Source organism: Rhipicephalus microplus, chromosome 5, assembly GCF_043290135.1.
Source record: "Rhipicephalus microplus isolate Deutch F79 chromosome 5, USDA_Rmic, whole genome shotgun sequence".
In the NCBI taxonomy this organism is placed as follows: domain Eukaryota; kingdom Metazoa; phylum Arthropoda; class Arachnida; order Ixodida; family Ixodidae; genus Rhipicephalus; species Rhipicephalus microplus.
The window spans coordinates 204,482,884-204,496,714 of record NC_134704.1 but is presented as its reverse complement, the minus strand read 5'-3'; the positions used below and the strand labels follow the sequence as shown (position 1 = coordinate 204,496,714).

The window sequence follows — 13,831 nt, the reverse complement described above, 5'->3', positions numbered from 1 at the left end:
TGGCGCACCCTTGCGTTTAAGCCGCTTTTGTTTCCTTTTCATGTGCAAGACATTTCGTGTGATCCAAGGATTTGATTTGCGCGTTTTTTTTACTTTGCTAGGAATAAAATTATCTAGACAGTGCAGGCATATTTCTTTGAATTTGTTCCACAATACTTCAGGGTCAGTTCCTTGAAAGCTCCTGAGGGAAAGATCGAGGTGGTCCAGAACACTCTCGTCATTTGCATGCGAAAAATATTTCACAGTAATTGATTTGGCATGGCGCATAGCGCAAACAGCCTGCATGGGACAAGAAAAATAAACCATGTAGTGATCAGAAAGGCCAGGGTCGACCGATACGGAAAAAAGTTCAATCGATCTCATTATAAAAACCAGGTCAAGCAAGGACGCACTCGCGGCATGCACCCGTGTCGGTTACCGGGTAACAATTTGATGCATGTTTTGGCTTATCATAATATCAAAGAGGTACAATGTATGCTCATAGTTTTTTGTGTTCAGAATAGGAGAGCTCTAATATATTCCTGGCAAGTTGAAATCGCTTGTTAGTATTGCCTTATCATGCCTGCATGTGTTCATGTAATCGTAAAGTGACCGAAAGAAATCGGGCGGTGAATCGGGTGAGCGATAAACTGCAAGAACGGCGAATGATCGTCCCCAAAAAGAAATTTTTATAATGACACTTTCGTGGTCTTGAATCTGATGTAATAGAAAAGATTTTATGTCGTGTCTGACAAGAATAGCAACACCGCCTCCTCTAGAAGCTCTATCTCGTGGATATGCCCGATATGACGGCGGAAATACGTCCTCATCGCAAATTTCAAGCCGCAACCAAGTCTCGGTTAGAACAACCACATGTGGATTGTAGCCCAAAATCAGCGCTTCTAATTTCTGCGCCTTGTTGACAATACTACGAGCGTTCAAGTTCAAAATTTGTAGTTCTTTATCAACAGGAGTCACGAGTCAGGGACTGGGTGGGCGGATTTTTTGGCTGGTTATTTTAACTCTCGCGTTCTTTGCATCGTCCCATTTGTACGTATCTTGGCCTACATGAATTTTGTCGTAATTGAGGGTTACCTTCTTTCCCTGACCTTTTTCAGACTTTGCGCTCTCCCACAAAAGCTTTCTTTTCCTGAGTCTCTTTCGAATAATCGTTTTGTATTGATACGTCAAAACCTTTAAGTTTGTGCACGTTTTTTAAGATTTTTTCTTTCTCGTTGTAGTCCTGAAAGAACACGATAACTGGACGTTGGCTGCCCGGCTTTCCAATTCTATGAATTCGACCGACAGAACGACATGGTACTTGAAGTTTATTGGCAAAAAGATCAGTTAAAACGTCCCTCCTTAATGTTTCGGTGGTTTCCGAGGGATTTTTTTTGATGCCAAAAACAATAAGATTTAAACGCCTACTTCTGTCTTCCAAGTCAGTAATTTTTTCTTGAAGAAACTCAACCTTTCGTTCAACATTATCCATCTTGTCTACCCTTTTTTCTGGTTGATTGATTCGCACAGACAAGTCCGTAAGTAATCTTTGCATGCCATCCTGCTGAGTTCGTAAAGCAGCCACTTTGGAAGTCAACACCTTCTGGCCCTCCAAAATTAGCTTTAACATTTCACGAGTACTATCTTTCGCGGACATACTGTCGGATACATCCGAAGAGGGTCCGAGATTCATCTCAACGTCACCGCACACAAGTAGCTTGCACAACCAATATACATCATAGGCAATGTGAAGGCACTTCCGTGGGCACGGCAGAACCAGAAGACCACGACAGTCACTTTTGATAGAACAATAATAATCACCAACCTGCACAAGGTAGGCGAAAGGCTTGTAAGGCAACATGCTAGAAGCTGGTCCATCGTGCTCACTGAAGAAGAACGCCTGAAACCGTTCTTTTAAAGGCTGGCTTGTCGATGTCACGTGTGCATCAGCTGGGGTGTTATGCAGGGCCGATGGGGGAGGGGAAGCCGAACTAAATAATGTTGGTGCGTCCGAGTAGTAGAGGCACGTGTCGGTAGCCCATGAAGCAGTGGTTTGTTCCGATGAATGGGCGAGACCAAGCAGCAAACCCTGCACAAGGTAGGCGAAAGGCTTGTAAGGCAACATGCTGGAAACTGGTCCACCGTGCCCACTCGGAAACTGGTCCACCGTGCCCACTCGGAAACTGGTCCACCGTGCCCACGGTGGACCAGTTTTTCAATTGACCCGAAGACTTACACGCGTATAGAGCAGTGGTCTTGTGGTAGTCTCACTCGTGGTAGCTTCTGAAATTTTTGAGCGTGTTTTTCCAACGTCTGAACGGAAAGAGAACCAGGGCAGCAAAAGCTTGGTGAGTCTCCTTGCCTGAACGTTTTGTTCCTAAAAGCACATGTTTTTCTGAGAGCTCCCACCTGATATTTGCGATAGACCAGCCAGGCAAACATTTCTAGCCAGAGAGGTTGGAACTTCACTTATCGCCTACTAACTGAGGAAAAGGTGGCGTCATTAACAAACGTTGTCTATTCTTGTCGTCCTGCAACTCCTGGCGTCTTGGTCCGTTAAACACATAATGACCAATGCCGTTTTCAGGAATCACGGTTTCCGTGCGTGCATCATGCTCTAATCACTTTTCAAGAGTTCTTTCGGCACATGAGTCATATTCGGGCAGTGCTGAACGACAACTTGCAACTGTTTCTTCGGCTGCTGTAGCCTTTTTGCCAGTTGTTGAGTGTGAACTGTGGCAAGGGTCACCTTTCGAGAAACAACCATCACCCAACGTTATCTCACGGCGTTTAGGCGCGACTATCGTGTCTCATAGAAAAGTGCTGATTGACACAGAACACGAACTACCCACCAATACGTGTAGGCAGCGTATTTCAAGGGGTTGACTTCGCATTGCTTTAGGAAGTAACCTACTCAGCAATGTTCAGACAGTGACACTGAATGCGAGAAATGAAAACTTTAGCGACGATACATGTCGGCTGGTAATCTTCCGCCTCAAACACTAGCGCTTGTTCTTCCCCTGACGGAATGATTCGCAGGTATACATTTCCTCCGCTTTCCTTCAGGTGTCGGTAAGGTCGCGCTTGCCCAGTATAAGCGCGAAATGTCTCGCGTTTGTGATTGGGCCCCTACAGAAAGCTGGTAGGTTCTGTAGCGTTTTGATGCCAGCAGTGAAGTTCCAGTAACTCGCATCAATACCTGAAACAGACAAGCGCCATTCGTGAAACATCCGTGAAACAGGCACGGATGGTGCACAAAACAGCGTAAGTAAACTCGTGTTGCATGCGCTGGCATTTCTCGTTGAAGTTCACACGTTCTGAGAAATTGATTATGGTGACTATGCTCTGAAGAAAACTGGAGTTTATTCCTTCATCACCAGGGGATCTTGTTCAGAAGTCACTAACCTACTCTCACAAAATCTCAGACAGCGCATCATGATGCAGCCAATGCATCCCACGCGATGTGCATTCGTACAAGCATTGAGGACGCCGAAAAGCTCTAGTACAGAGGCTGCAATGACTGAAGTACCACCCTTGCGTTTATTATATGGACGTTATTCCCTGCCCTAAACAGCAAGGGCAGTCTCCCACTTTCACTCTCGCTGTAGTCAACCGGGGTAAATTTGTCAACTCCGCGTTCATACTTAGTCTCATTCTCCGCGTCAGCCGAGCCAACTGCTATCGCTCTCACCAGCAAGGCATCTCTGCATACGTGGTCTCAAACTCTCGGGCAGCTTGTCACATGTACCTAAAGGGCATATTAACAAGGGCCATCAATCTGTTGAGTAGCTAACTCCTTTTTGACCATGGTTTAGTCTGGTGTCCTGCCCATACAGGCCTGGAGGGTGTAGGGAAGAGGAATGCCCACTACTGCAGCGACATCGACACGTGGGCGCGAGGCACGAGCTAGGACTGCCTGATTGCTGCTGCGATGCTGCCCGTATACTCGGCCTGCTCTTGCTGCTTCGGTACCGACGCCGCTACCGCTGTTTACCTTGCATTTACATTATATTTTGGTGGAGAGTGCTGCGGTCTTCCTCAGTCCTGGAACTGCGTAACCGAAAGCTGCCGTCCGTCATGCCTGACGACGCTGTCTTCACACCCCCACCGGCTTCGCCACGCAGGAGCTGTCCCGGTGCACAGCTCTTGCGAGAACCCGACATCTTCAGCGGCACCGACGAGAAAGACGTTGAGGATTGGCTGGAATCGTATGAACGAGCCAGCACTACTAACAAATGGGACGATCCCACAAAGCTTGGCACCGTGATGTTTTATTTAACGAATGTTGCCAAGCAGTGGTACAGAAACCATGAGGCGGATATCCCCACCTGGACTACCTTCAAAACCTGCATCGCAGATGTTTTTGGACGCCCTGGTGTGCGCAAACTTCGCGCAGAACAACGCCTACGAGGCCGGTCCCAACAAACTGGTGAGACATTCACCAGCTACATAGAGGACATCCTTGACCTCTGCCGGCGTGTCGACCGGTCGATGGCCGAAACTGACAAGGTGCGACATATCATGAAAGGCATTTCCGACGACGCCTTTCAAATGCTGCTCTCCAAGAACCCCGTCACTGTCTCTGAGGTCATTGAGTTGTGTCAGAGTTTCGACGAGCTGCGACGACAGCGTCTTCTCACTTGACGCCCTGACGTCCCGGATGACACCCTCTCCAGCCTGACCACCACATCTGACCTTCAGTCGCTGCTATCGCAGATTAAGGAGTTTGTTCGTGCTGAGGTCGCTCGTCAGCTATCGCTGCTATCAACAGCCGGCCAACCAGCGTCACCTCTGCCAGCAAACATTCGCCAGGTCATCCAGGAGCAAGTTTGCGCGGCTCTGCCATCTGCCCGTGACACTTCACCCTTGCCGAGCCCTGTTGCCTGTGCCGAGGTAAATGCACCTCTAAGCTATGCTGAAGTAGCGGCTCGACCACCTCTTCAGACTTTTACGTCGCTTCCCTCAGCCGTGCCATTCCGACCCACTCCCCGGTTCGCTCAGTCAAGGTCCGTCCAGGGTAGTGGACAATGGCGTACACTCGACAATCGCCCAATATGCTTTGCCTGTGGGCTACCTGGCCACATAGCGCGATACTGCCATCGGCGCGTTCCTGTCTACCGACAGAGCTACGACCAGACCTTCGAACCTGCCCTTTATGTGCCACCGCGCCGTTCGTTCACAGGCTCTCAGCCACCCGACCAGATGTCATCGTACGCCGACCACCGCTCTCCTGTTAACCGCCGCTCGCCATCACCTCGACGCCGCTCGCCATCGCCGATGCGTCGTCGTCCTTCATCGCCGGAGCGGGAAAACTAATTGCCGCAGTTCCAGAGGCAGGAACTGCGTCGCCAGCGAAAAGACCAAGGCCTCTCACTTCACCTACGAATGTTCTGGACGTACATGTGGACGGCGTCGCTGCACTCGCTCTTGTCGACACTGGTGCCGCAGTTTCAGTGATAAGTGCTAGACTCTGCCGCTTGCTGAAAAAAGTTATGACGCCACTAGCTAGTATATCACTTCGTACAGCCAGTGCAGATCACGTCACACCGGCCGCTGCTTGTACTGCTCGCATCGTGATTGATGGCCTCATTTATGTCGTTGAATTGCTAGTGTTGGATTCCTGCTCCCATGACCTCATTTTGGGCTGGGATTTTCTCTCCGCTAATAAGGCCGTCATCGATTGCTCGCGCGCTGAGGTGGCATTTGAAGTGTTTGACGACGCTCCATTATATGATGCTCATGAAACCGGGGACAAACTATTTGTTGCTGAAGACGTCATCATACCGCCGCACTCTTTTGCCCTTACCATGGTGTCTTGCAACTCTCTCGCCGAGTCTAGTGCCCTTTTCACGCCATCTGCTCTTTTCGTTCGTCGCAAGTGTTCGCCGCTACCTTATGCCCTTCTAGAACTTCATGACGGGGTCAGCAGACTACTTATCTCGAACCTGTTGTCATGTCCTGTAACACTACTCCGGGGTGAGTGCGTTGGGCGTGTTTACAGTCTCGACCCTTCTGCAATTATCGACATGCCGGCTGGTCCTTCCGCCGAACACGAAGTCGCCGGAGTGACCTGTGCCTCTTCGCCGCAGACTACTAGGCCGGACGTACTGAGCAGCTCCATCGCCGACACGTTAACCGTTTCGCAACGTGCTCAGCTTCTACGACTACTGAACAAGTTCCGTTATTCCTTCGACTGCCAGCATACTCCCCTCGGCCGCACGTCAGCCGTGTGTCACCGCATCAACACGGGTACCAATGCGCCATTGCGTCAAAGACCCTATCGCGTGTCCGCAGCCGAGCGCCAGGTTATCGATGACCAAGTAGCTGACATGCTCAAGCGTGGCGTCATCCAGCCTTCGAACAGCCCCTGGGCATCTCCAGTCGTTCTCGTTAAGAAGAAGGACGGGTCAATTCGCTTCTGTGTTGACTACCGTCGTCTTAACAAAATAACTCAAAAGGACGTTTACCCGTTACCGAGAATCGACGATGCCCTTGACTGCCTCCAAGGTGCGGAGTTCTTCTCTTCTATTGACTTACGGAGTGGCTACTGGCAAGTCCCTCTGGCACCTGAAGATCAACCTAAGACGGCCTTTGTCACACCTGATGGCCTTTACGAATTCTGTGTCATGCCTTTTGGTCTTTGCAACGCACCCACAACATTCGAGCGGATGATGGACAATCTTTTGCGTGGCCTGAAGTGGAAAACATGCCTGTGCTACTTGGATGACGTGATTATATTTTCCCCGGATTTTCCAACGCATCTCCGCAGGCTAGATGAAGTGCTGCAGTGCCTAACTGACGCCGGCCTTCATCTCAACCTTAAGAAATGCCGCTTCGGCGCAAGTCAGATCACCATCCTCGGTCATGTTGTATCTAAAGAGGGTATTCTTCCTGACAGAGCCAAGCTTCGGGCAGTTGCAGAGTTCCCTAAACCTGCGTCTCTGAAGGATCTGCGCAGCTTTCTTGGCCTCTGCTCCTATTTCCGCCGCTTTATTCGGAATTTTGCTATGATCACCGCCCCCTTGACTGAACTTCTACGCAGTGACTCGAAAAGTTACGCTTGGTCACCCGCCTGTGACGATGCTTTCGAAAAGTTGCGCCGTCTGTTAACCTCGCCACCAATCTTGCGTCATTTCGACCCGACTGCTCCGACGGAGGTACACACCGATGCCAGCGGTGTTGGACTCGGCGCCGTGCTCGCGCAGCGTAAATCTGGATTCCAGGAGTACGTAGTCGCATACGCAAGCCGTACCCTCACCAAAGCGGAGAAGAACTATTCTGTGACAGAGAAGGAGTGTCTGGCAATTATATGGGCTCTAAGTAAATTTAGACCGTACCTATATGGTCGCCCTTTCGACGTAGTCACCGATCACCATGCGCTTTGTTGGTTATCCACGTTGAAGGACCCCTCCGGCCGTTTAGCTCGCTGGGCTTTGTGGTTGCAAGAGTTCGACATGCGTGTTGTCTACAGGTCTGGCCGACGTCACACTGATGCCGACGCTTTATCACGCTCACCTATGTCCGCTGAAAGCTCTGCATGTTTATCTGCCATGGACGAAATGGTTGCGTTCCCAGATAACTGTGACATGGCGTCTGAGCAACGCAAGGATGACTAGATCAGCTCTGTTCTGCGATTCCTTTCAGATCCGTCGACTTCTCCATCTTCTCGAACGTTGCGCCGTCAAGCGGCTCACTTTGAGGTCCGCGATGGCCTCCTTTATCGCAGGAATTACAAGTCTGAGGGCCGAAAGTGGCTACTTGTCATACCTCGCCATCTTCGTGCTGCAATATGTTCAGCTTTCCACGCTGACCCTCAGTGCGCACATGCGGGCATCTTCAAAACATACGCTCGGATTTCCTCCCGGTTTTATTGGCGAGGCATGTACACCTTTTTGCGCAAGTACATTCAGTCATGCCCGCAGTGCCAACGACAGAAAGTTCTGCCTCATCGCACCTCTAGTCCGATTCAGCCAATTCCTTGCCCAGCCAGGCCTTTTGACCGCATTGGGATCGATCTGTACGGGCCTCTTCTATTCACGGCTTCCGGAAACCGTTGGATTGTTGTCGCTGTCGACTATCTGACGCGATACGCAGAAACAGCCGCTTTGCCTGCTGCCACAGCACGCGACGTATCTTCTTTTCTCTTGCGGCACTTCATTCTCCGTCACGGCGCACCGCGCGAACTTCTCAGCGACAGAGGACGTGTGTTCCTCTCTGATGTCGTCAACGCACTCCTTGCCGAATGCCGTATTATTCACCGGACTACCACCGCCTACCATCCGCAGACGAATGGATTGACGGAAAGATTCAACCGTACCCTAGGGGATATGATATCAAAGTATGTTGCCTCAGACCACTCCGACTGGGACCTCATTCTGCCTTTTGTGACATACGCCTACAATACTGCTCCACAGGCGACTACGGGCTTTTCGCCATTTTTCCTGTTATATGGCCGAGACCCTTCCACCACCCTAGATACCATTCTGCCCTACCACCCCGATTCCTCCGAGTCTACGCCCATCTCTGAAGCTGCCCGCCGCGCCGAGGAATGCCGTAAGCTCGCCCAGTCGTTCACAACCATCGACCAGTGGAGACAAAAATCTCGGCGTGACGATAACCACCCGTACCCCAACTTTGTTCCGGACACTCTTGTGTGGCTTTGGGTTGCCGCTGTGCCTACAGGGCTTTCCTCGAATTTTTTTTCAAAATACGAGGGACCCTACTGCATTGTCTCGCAGACTTCACCAGTTAACTACATCGTCGAACCCGTTACGCCATCCACAGACCAGCGCTTTCGGGGACGTGAAATTGTTCACGTGCAGCGGCTGAAACCTTATTACGACCCGCTCGTACTCTGTTCACCGTGAGTCGCCAGGATGGCTCCTTTTCCGACGGGGGACGAAGTGTAGGGAAGAGGAATGCCCACTACTGCAGCGACATCGACACGTGGGCGCGAGGCACGAGCTAGGACTGCCTGATTGCTGCTGCGACGCTGCCCGTATACTCGGCCTGCTCTTGCTGCTTCGGTACCGAGGCCGCTACCACTGTTTACCTTGCATTTACATTATAAGGGCAATGATCTAGTTTATTTCCAAGCTCGGATACTCAGCAGCCGAGTACCACAATCGCCCACCGCTGAAAAGGATACAGATGAAGGGCGTGGCAATCTTGACAAAGATTGCCGCATCAGGGCACTTCCTCACAAGGACCTCGATAAACGTCAAGCTTGTGATTAGCACCGCCTGCAGACTAATACATTCCCAAGTCTGCATAAGCTTTACCCATGCACCTGGAGGGATATCACAACACTTGCCCGTGGTGCGGGGATACTCCTACACTAACACACGTGACCTACAGCTGCTGAAAGTGACCTGTAACAGTACCCCATTGTGTTCGCTGAACGGACCCTGGAAATCAAACTGATGACCCTGGACCTGGCCCACCAATCAGCATAGTCAGTGGAGCCTTGGAAGAAGGGCCCCACCCGTGATGTACCACTTTTTTTCATAAAAGTTGTCTCAATCTCTCTTTAGTGAACAGATAACTCGAGGTTTTGTGTGGTACGAAGCTGCTTCTGTTCGCGTCAGTGTAACTGCTGCAAGCATGGATGCACGTACTAGTTAGAACAGTATATACATGTCATATCTATGCTGCTTCGTGAAATATTTTGTACAGTTCTGGATCATAAAAGGAAATCACAGCTGCACGCTTGCAAACAATGGAAGACAACTTGTCGTAACGCTATCGTTTCAGGGAAAAGAGCAACGAAATATACGAAAAAAAGCGAGAGCGTAATGCGTTTTTGTGCCTATTTATTTTAGTGCATATCTATATATATATATATATATATATATATATACACACATAAGTACATACATACACATAGAGAGAGAGATATACGGGACGAACAAGCTGTTTCTATGTGAGTAGGTAAAGTCTGGTCCCAGATGCATTTTTGATTGAGATCAACTGAACATTTCACAACATTGATTATTTTGCACTTGCAGATTTCACAATACAACCTCTATAATTGGAGCAATTCATTGTTATCAAGTCACAGTACAACTGTTGTGTCACCCAAAGTTGTGAGAAAGTCTGCCAGAAAAATAGCGCGTGCAAATTCTGTTGCCAATGCGCAGCATAACTTACAAAAAATTTCTGCATATTGCTAGCATGCTTTGATGCGCACAATAAATAAAAAAAAAAAACATTGACTAAAAGCTATCACTGTGTCAGCGCTGCTTGACATATAGAGTTTAACGTAAAAATCCTTCCCATAGGCATGCAGTCGTAAACATTAACAGTAACAAATTATTCGCTCAGTGAAGTGAGCAAAACCGAAATGTAATTATGAATGTACAAAAACATGCTATGTATACCTCTATTTCGGTGTTGTAAGCGGAGCCGTCCTTGACTTGTGAAACGCCCTTCGCCACGACGAGAACTCGGCCATTCACGCTTAACAGAGATTCACAATTAACGATGCCTTCTCCGATCTGGCGGGTCATCACAATGATTCGTTTTCAAAGACTATATAGTCCATTTTATAATGCGACGAGAGGCCGTTGCTCCAAACGGTCACTCTACCTGTCCTTTACTGTGTTTTACAGCGATTACTTTACTTTTACTTACTCTCTTCACAAGCATACACATGGGGAGAGGGGGCAGTCTCATGACTTTGATATCTATATACACAATCAAACTACTGCCGATAGTGACGTCACAGAAGAAAGCTGATGCCTGTGCCCCCCTCAGGCGGGTCAATGTAACCCCCCCCCCGAAAAAAATTCTGGCTACGCCTCTTATGCAGACCGAACTAGCGGACTACTTGATGATAGAGGGACCACTTGCTGCAGCACTTTTTCGTTTCTTAAAACGAGCTCAAGTTCCTGTTCCTTGACTGTAATTTGTTGCTGCAAGCAAGCATTGTAAAGTTAACATTTGTACTTTGATGAAAACTGTGGCCTTGTGGGAATATTTGAGCACTTCGAATAGTCCTGCAAATATTACAATATTCATGTTTGCTTTGATTCGAATTTAAATTCTTGTAAATATTAAAGTATTCGAAATAAACAAATAGGTGTACATTAGTTTGCATGTAACCTGCCTTTAAGTGTGGTTTCACTGCAGTAGTGAGGTTACAGTGAATACTCCTATTTAGGGAAAATCCACTGTGCTGTGAAGTCACACTCGACTGTTAAATGAACTCATCGATTCATAATTTTTCAAGGTTAAAAAGCTCGTTGTACTGGTTCATATGCTCCAAGTATATTAAATTTTAAAACTTCACATATATCTAGAGGGTATCACTTGCATGTTACTCAAAGTCAAATTCTGCTACTATACTAACTGCTTCTCTTCTTAGAATGACATTGGCACATGCCTTGCTTCAATTAAAAAAAGACGTGCAAGTTAGTTGATCCATGACAAATATGGTAATATTTATTCATAATATGTCATATGTGCTATTCTACTTTGAAATGATTTTACCCAATTGGCATTTGCTTTGAATTACCCTCAAATTTACTACCTTATTTACTCACCTAATCCTCACACTCACGCAATTTTTGCACGCCCTACATCGGCCAACAAAGCTACAATTTCTTTTTTTTTTTGCAATTAATTATCGCACCCCGAAAATTGCTGCAGTAATGTCCTCTGCTCGTTCCAGCCACTGATGATGATAGCGCATGCCATCTGGCACCATCTCTTAAGCATCAAGCGTACTATTATATCATGGAAACTCAATACAATCCAAGTCAAGTCAAAGTGGCAAGTGTGCGTTGCGGCGGGTTTTTTACGTTGTGTCCGTCATTTTGTTACATTATAGGGCGATGCGGAAGCTACACCGCTGCTTTCAAGTTAGAAGTGATTGATCATGCTTTAAACAATGGCAAAAGGACTGCTGATGGGCTCTTCGGAGTCGACGAGTTTTGTGTTCGCTACTGTGACGGCAGCTGAAAGCCTTCAAGACGCGTTGGGCCTTCTGTGTGCCTAAAACTGGGACAGACGGTAAACTTTGTTTTGTCTGAAGGCAACTGCAACTGTGGACGAATCTGTGTTAAATGGCCATCAGCCAAATACTTGCGTTATACACCAATCTTTTGCTGGCTCCTGTTGAGCGAGGAACGCTACCACAACGCGCACAAGCTTTGCGTACAGTATTCTAATTCTCGACTATTTGCTTGCACCTTTTGTGTCTCAAATAAAACTTGCCTTGTGTTGAACCTGTGCTTTTATTGTTGAGGTAAGTATTGATTAGTATTTCTCAAAGCTTGCAGCAGTTAGTTGCTGGTGGGAGAATCCCGATTTGCAGCCACTTCTTTATCACTCTGTACGTTTCCGCAGAAAGCTTTTCCTGCGTAATTCTTGCACCCCACAACTTTGCATCGGTTTTCCGCCAAAAAAAAGTGGGAGGATTATGCGAGTGGATACAAAGGCCCAGCAAAGTGATACGGGCACATACAGTACCATCTCGATGATACATTCTCTTAGGGAGCATGCAAAATTTTCGTATCATCCCAAATCTGTATAAACCGAAACAAGTTAAAGCTGATAATAGAGATGAACAAGGACTATTGGGGTCAACTGCTCCTTGTTGAAAAAGTCCACGATGTTCTTGAACTTTTCTGCCTTCGCTGTCTCTCAAGAAAGCTGCCAAAGAGGAATAAAACCATGTCGCGGTTTCCTCACTCTTGCTGCTAAAAGGGAGTGAAAGTGGCAAAACTTGCTGTAAGATCACACGCTTCGCCACAAAGTTGACAAAAAATATCGATCCTAGTGCAAGCGAAGTGAAATTGAAAACGCCAGAGTGACCGGAAAACCACCTCCGGGTGCACTAAAACGTTCACATTCGTTCTGCTCCTTGTGCATGCCGTCACTACCACCGCCTTCGATACTTTGAGAAGTCATTCCATTTCCGATTCTTATTTTGTACCAAATTCTAGTTATTATTGCAAAGCATTGAAATGATACAGTTCGCACCTCTTGAATTGTTCTTTCGGGAGATACATCAGCAGAAACGACACAAGCAGGTTCAGCTGGCTGTCGAAAAGTGAGACAGGTTGAGGTGTGTAGACTCACTGCTGCTGCACTGTCTACTTCTGCTGTTTTTCTGAGATTGTAATCTAAACCAGGCCCTCGATGAAAACGTCCCTGTCGAGGCCGTGAGCCTCATCGTGCTGCGGGGGTAGTTTGCGATTGCGGTGATTTGGGTAATCGTCGACGCCTTTGCCGTCATTTTGAATTTATGGTCGGCTGTTTACATTATGAGGTTTCACGTAACGTTCCTTTGAGCGATGTCGTTGTGGCCACTTAGGCGGCAAAGTGAGGGAGGTAAGCCGCATTCACACCCTTTGGGGTCAGGTGTGAACGGGCCTTTCTCCCGCAGAAAATTCTCATTCCACCCCTCGGATGCAGTGGTCAATCACGCGTTTGTATCATCCGTGGTGGCTGGTGAACCGTTCGTATAACACCAAATTATAGTGCATTTTATATAACGTAGTCCACCCGAAACAACCTTAAAACTCAGATGAACCACGATCCTATCCTTAATAGAATACTGTAGTTTCATAGTCTCAATGAGGATGACAGTGTGTTACAATGTTGGCTCAAATGCAGCGCCCCCACGCGGCGCCGATTGTTGTGTTGAGCTGTGCAAGCCTTGCGCAGCAAACGGGGTGGCCATTTCGGAAACAATAAATGACAGTTCGTTCTGAGCAAAGGGCTCAACATGTTCTCATGTTCTTCGCGGGCCTGATGGCCTACTGTTTACAGTATCACTATCTCCTGGCCATCCATTAATCTACACATGTGTCACAGTGATGCTGAGTTTTATTGTAGTGTAACTCTG

At 48.0% G+C, this 13,831-nt stretch overlaps 1 protein-coding gene across 1 annotated transcript in view; it reads left to right on the top strand.

Annotated features, from left to right (window-relative positions):
- Window positions 1-13,831, top strand: part of LOC119173557 (lanC-like protein 3) — a 75,585-nt gene that overhangs the window by 16,872 nt on the left and 44,882 nt on the right. The gene's annotated exons all lie outside the window — the stretch shown is intronic.